Source organism: Procambarus clarkii, chromosome 24 (genome assembly GCF_040958095.1).
Source record: "Procambarus clarkii isolate CNS0578487 chromosome 24, FALCON_Pclarkii_2.0, whole genome shotgun sequence".
Classification (NCBI taxonomy): Eukaryota; Metazoa; Arthropoda; class Malacostraca; order Decapoda; family Cambaridae; genus Procambarus; species Procambarus clarkii.
Window position 1 is genome coordinate 16,669,961 of NC_091173.1, and position 6,501 is coordinate 16,676,461.

A 6,501-nucleotide genomic window follows, 5' to 3' on the forward strand; every position below is an offset into this window, starting at 1 on the left:
AACACACATGTACTATATTAGGCTTGCTTCAGATAGCGTGTATTAGGCCTAGGAAGGTTAGGTTAGGTTACTTTGTCTTTGTAATATAAGTAGAAAGTCGTTTTCCAGTGTCCCAAAATTTCAATAATACCGATTTATATTTTCTAATTGCGTTGTACACCGGTATATGTACTATGGTCCTCATCCTTCTTATAAGAACTATCAAAACAAGAGGATGGGCTGTGTTATCTGTTAGCCCACATTGGCAACCTCATTTTAGTATAAATATTACTACTCCGTGCGAGACAGGTTTCCCAGTAGTATTAACATCATTGTTGTGAAGGGCAACAATTTTCATTTCATCTATCATCTGGGAATTCTGGTTAAAAGTCCTTGGTGTACACTACTCTTGCAGTGAACTATAGATAAATAAATAATTACATAACTGTCGAGATAATATTGGAGTTCACAAAGATTCTTTGGACGATTATCGAAGAGACGATGCAGCTAAACGAAATATCCTTTCCGTTTATATAAGTTTTATATAAATATCCGTTTATATAAGTTTTTGTAATAGACGGGTCAATATCACTTTTAAGCATTACACCGCACTAGTAACATATATGCAGTGCGTGTTTCATAGTAAAAGCATAGTCGATATTTTGTCCGATATTCCTAAACAAAGTTTGTTTTAATAAACTAAAAAAATAGACAAAGATATCACTTACGGAGACCAAATTACTGAACGTGCCTGAAAAGTGTCGGCGGGATATAGAGGGTTGCCCCAGACGCATCCTGTGCCAGGAATCCAAACATCGACGAGCTTGACCTCTGGCCATCCGTTGCGGCAGTAAGGGCAGGAGGAAGTTAGGTGGTACACGCGGGAGTTTCTAAGGCCACCGTCCTTCCAGGGCCACCAGGATGCTAGCACGGTGCCATACCCCGACCCTACCCACACAAAGGTCATTAAAATATCCGTTTATATAAGTTTTTGTAATAGACGTATGTCGAGAATGTGTTACATTGTGCACACTTAAAATGACAGTTGTAGAAAAGTGGCAATGTGTAGTTAATTCAGATGATAGGTAGCGAATAAACTTACATGTCATATACAGTGTTTTTATATGATAGGTAGGGAATAAAAGTTGATATAATGAAGATAGCAGACAGAAGAGAGAGAAAGGTGGAAATAAGTGAGTTTGTAGGGGCACATCTAGGATTTGAATGATTGGACTTGGTGTTTTGGAGCAATAATTGTGTAAGCGTCTCAGGATCTTAAGTTATAGGAGATTTGGGACATATTTTGGCATTTACGGATTCGGTGGGTAGACAGTTCCATGGGTTTATAACCCTATGGATGATAAACCTCTCCTGTTTTTTCCTACAGTATGGCTTGTTGAGCTTGAAGTTGTTGCCCATGTATGTGCTACATTTGCCCTATCAAAGTAATGGTCTGGATTAATATCATCCAATTTGTACTGTATTTTATGTGAAGACAGTGTAAAGGGACGTTGCACAACCACTTGCACTGGGATCGTTTCCAGGTGTGTTGGTTGATTAGCCATAGTTCAAGTATAATTGTTTTACTTCCAGAATGATAGCATTTGAAGCCAATAACCACCCTGGAAACACAAACCGAAACTGTCTCCATTTTCCGCTTGTTACAACTTGTAATAAAGTTGTTACATCTTGGCTTAACGTGTTTATGACGTATTAGAACGTTGTTACAACTTGCTATATTGGTTATTATAACTGGTTAGGAGGTGTTAAAACTTGTTCGAACGTTGTACCAACGTCGTAGTTTCGGTGTGTGTTTGGCGGGTGCAGAGCCCAACTATCATTTAAAAGGACTAGGGTTTTGTTTATTGTCATAGCATTCTATCATCTGAACCCATACCCGAAAACCTAAACCACAACATTTTTGTAACACTACACGAAAAGTTAAACTTTTTTTTTTTAATATAAAGTTTTATTTTTATTTGTAGATGTTTTCCAGAAAATGAACGTAGCCACGGCAAGAACACCTTGAACTATTACCCGTCAACCTTCCCACCAAACATTCGTGAATTGACGAGGGGTCTTGCTTTGTTTGCAAAACAGTGGAGGCTTAAAGGCGAGGTTTTGTTTATTTAATTAGAAAACTGTGATCTATTCTAAAGTGAATCGATAAGCAAACATTACATAGAAAAATTGACTATAGCTCGAGTCTTTTGCGTAAAATAATGTAGACTCCCGCTGACTAACTGCCACGGTCGAAGACAGGACAGACGTTTTAGAAGCTATGGCAACCTTCTTAAAAGGCTCTTGATTTGTTCAGGGGGTATATACTACTTACAGTTGGTCATGATTGAATAACCAAAGCTTTCATTTGTTGCCATAAATGTTGGGTCGTGGAAATGACTGGGTAAGGCGAAGAAAACCACCTAGTAGAGTAAGACGTAACAGAACCAGACGGATACCGAGGAATGGGTGTTGGGCGAGGGTGGCGAGTGGGAGGGATGGCCCGGTGTAAGCGAGCACCATCTTGCTGGCGTCCCGGAACCACCTGCCCCGCTGCAGCGCCTTTGTCGCCCGCCCCACGGCCTACACAAGACCACACGATTACAACTTCCTCCCTCTTCGCCTTAAATTGCCAAGATTATAGTGATGAATTGGAAGGTTTATGTCTATGATTCATCAAGATCACAGTCACTGATGATCCTAAAGCCTCACCTGGAGGTCAGCAAGGATGACGAAGGCGACGCAAAGGGAGGGAGGGGAGTCGTAGTGAGTCCTGGTGAAGATTCCATGTGGAGGCGGGAGAGCAGAGATAAACACGTCCAGCTGCCACAGTAGGACCCCGTCCCCGACGCTTGTCACCACTGCCCCCACCAGCCCCAGATAGGGCTCCTCCGCCATGTATAACACCACCTGTGGACCAGCTGTTATCAGATGAAAGTATATGCCCTGTTTTTGTTTCTAATTCGGATTTGATTGTACCTTTTTGTTGTAATATATCACATAAGGTAATTAGAGAGAGTACAAGTCCAGCAATAAACCTCACCTTATAACACCCAGCCAAGTTGTGAGCCAACAAGTCTGAGATCATGATGGCCACTTCTTCTGCAGGTGGTTCCTCTCCCTCAGTAGCCGAAGAAGAAATTCTAGCTTGTTCCACGACACCGACATAGGTCGTCGTCTCTGTATAACCTCGTCGTGGTCTGGACTGGTGTGGTAGGTCTGGCGTTGAGGTTATTTCTGCCAGGAGAGACTTACGATGATCCGTAGACGTAGTGACGTTATCGGTACTGTTGAGGCAGCGTACCATAGAGTTAGCGATACCATTGAAATAACGTACTGCAGTGCTAGAGGTACGTAGGGACGATGCTGGTGATTTTTGTCGACTTTTAATGTTCATTTTGCTATGCGTCGTAGGTATTGTATACGTCTCGAGAAGACCTTTATCCTGAGCTGATGGTAGTGAATTCCTGATCGTTGACTGCTTGTTGCTTATGGGAACCGGTCTTTGGTATTCGTCTCTTTGTGAATTGTTTGTTGTGTGGACGTCTCTTGTCGACTTGTTTGTTTTGAGCTTATTTCTCCTTGAATTGTTTGCTTTACGGTCTTCAGATGGTGGAGTGTCTGTAGTGTGGTCATTTGTTGCGTGAGCTTCTCTTGGCGGGTTGTTTGTTGTGTGGTCGTCTCTTGGTGAATTAGTTGTGCAATCATATCTTAGCGGAGTGTTTATTGAGAGCTCATCTCTTGTCGAGTTGCCTCTGTAGTCGTCTATTGAATGATTGCCTGGTATTTGGTCGTATCTTGTTGGTGGGTCGTCTTTTGGTGGATGGTTTGATGGGGAGTTGTATGATGCTCGATTACTCTGCACATAAGTTTTAGGAGAGTGCATGTAGCGCGAGGTGGCAAGGTGAAAGTGGTGAAGGATTGCGTGTGACTGGCGCACGTGGAGAGACATCAAGACCAACACTGTCCCCATGTGCACTATAAACTTCTTTAAATGCATCTGCAACACATTCCTTTTTATATAAACGATTATATGAGAGCTGTGTTATCATAAATATTAGTATATTACAAACGTCCACGCTCCATCACATCGATACGACCTCAAGTGTTCGTATCATTGTTTTTGTCGAAAGGGGGGTTCGAATCCACGCTGGTCTGACAGTTTTGAATGTGTTGTTACTCGTGTTAAGTACCTTTGGTATCGTATCTGTTAATGCTATGTAAAGTGCTATTATATGAATTCGATTAGATATTCTATATTTCTGCCCGAGAGAACATATTGGATAAATTAAACGGGAGAATTCGATCACTTTATTATGTGCTACTAGTGACTGAGGGGTTGAGCTCCTGTGTCGTGTTTAGAAGGGACGGGGTTCGAAACCATGCTTCACTGGTGGATTGTTGGGATTCACATCGATATACAAGTACTGAGATACATAAATTGTCCCAATAGTGATATTAAGAGGGTTATAATTGGCCGTTTCCTTATATAATCTCTGAAAAGTGGGGGACAGTAAGCCTGTTAGGATTATAGCCTAGGCCAATTACTGACGACCTTCCCAGCATGCAACCGGCAACAGCTGACTAACTCCCAGGTACCCATTTACTGCTAGGTGACCAGAGGCATCAGGTGAGAGGAAACGTGTCCAGCCATTTCTATCCAGGCCGGGGTCGATCCTTCCTTCCTACGTCCTTGGCCTTGGACGTAGATCACTGCGCTACAGGACCCATATAAATATTAAGACAATAATTTAATAGCACTGAAATAGAAGAACATAAAACAATTATTACAGAGAATTGATATGATTTGTTTCCCGCGCTGTTTACCTGTAGTTTCTAGTTAAAAGTCAGTCACACTCAGACAGGAGAGAACAGTGCTGCTTCTGGACGAGGTGGGGCTACACTGACTGTCTAGTCGCAGGCAGGAAAGAGCAGAGATGCTTCAGGAGGGGGTAGGGCTATAATGTCCGTACTGTCATAGCCAGGAGAGAGTAGAGGTGATGCTGGAAAGGCGGTGGGAGCCACACTGTTCATCTTCAACTACCACCACAGTTCAGGACCCTGTCCGCCAGTCATGCGCACACGAAACCTCCGTTTCAACTCCCAAGAAATGAAAGCGAAATTGACCTGAAGAGGCGAGCAATTACGCGTCATTTTAATTGTCAGAGAGTCAGTCTCAGTCTCAGTCTCTCTCTCTCTCTCTCTCTCTCTCTCTCTCTCTCTCTCTCTCTCTCTCTCTCTCTCTCTCTCTCTCTCTCTCTCTCTCTCTCTCTCTCTCTCTCTCTCTCTCTCTCTCTCTCTCTCTCTCTCTCTCTCTCTCTCTCTCTCTCTCTCTCTCTCTCTCTCTCTCTCTCTCTCTCTCTCTCTCTCTCTCTCTCTCTCTCTCTCTCTCTCTCTCTCTCTCTCTCTCTCTCTCTCTCTCTCTCTCTCTCTCTCTCTCTCTCTCTCTCTCTCTCTCTCTCTCTCTCTCTCTCTCTCTCTCTCTCTCTCTCTCTCTCTCTCTCTCTCTCTCTCTCTCTCTCTCTCTCTCTCTCTCTCTCTCTCTCTCTCTCTCTCTCTCTCTCTCTCTCTCTCTCTCTCTCTCTCTCTCTCTCTCTCTCTCTCTCTCTCTCTCTCTCTCTCTCTCTCTCTCTCTCTCTCTCTTTTTCTTTTTCTTTTTCTTTTTCTTTCTGTGTGTGTGTATACTCACCTAGTTGTGCTTGCGGGGGTTGAGCTCTGCTCTTTCGGCCCGTCTCTCAACTGTTACTAACTACTAACTAATTATTATTATTCCACACATCCCCAGGAAGCAGCCCGTTGGGTACATGCCCACAGGAATCAGGGTTGCAAAGTCCAGCCTCAGGCATACATTCTAATTTATAGATACATATGTATTATTTCCCTCAAAGATGCTACATAAAATGAGAGGTAATCCTCTGAAAAGTGTGAGCTCCCAAGCTGGTCTCAAGATGTGCCGGGACCGGCTAGCTCTTTAGCACCATAGGATATGTATGGAATACTAGAGTGGTCTGCCTGGTCGCTACTTTCCCACGTGAATAGTAAACAAAGGCTAATTAGGGTTTGGTGGCGCAGCGCGTTCCTTGTTGGGGGTAAGTAAAGTGGGGGGGGGGGGAAGCTGATGGTAACTAATTGGTTATAATTGTGATCACTACACGTTCACTAGTTTTGTTTCTGTTCTTGAAACGTATAACACTGTTCACTTGTGCTTACGAACAGGAAAGTTTAGGCTCTTGGGACCACCTCTTCACAATCAAGCATTTGAAGCAATTTTACTAGTTTTTTGTTTATCTTTTCTAGAAGTTATGGATTGCATTTGTGAGCAGCACCTCTTTGTCTAGTCCATGTCAAGTGTTTACTGCTTGCACAGTGAGTTCATGTGTTTACTGCTTACATAGTGACTGCATATTATCTTGCATTTCCGTGGCCCATCTGGGTATGCAGTTTCCAACTATGTATACCTCGTGTTCTGCTTCTCTGTACCCGGAACATTATATCTTTATATACGTTGTCTATGCTTCAGTA

The 6,501-nt window shown here is 43.1% G+C and overlaps 1 long non-coding RNA gene across 1 annotated transcript; it reads right to left on the reverse strand.

Annotated features, from left to right (window-relative positions):
- Positions 1-738: 738 nt before the first annotated feature.
- LOC138368194 (uncharacterized) lies at positions 739-3,289 on the reverse strand. The gene is made up of 3 exons (XR_011229523.1): positions 3,023-3,289; positions 2,439-2,889; positions 739-927 (listed from the first exon to the last, which is right to left on the reverse strand). It is a non-coding gene; the product is annotated as an uncharacterized lncRNA (long non-coding RNA).
- Between the last annotated feature and the right edge of the window lie 3,212 nt (positions 3,290-6,501).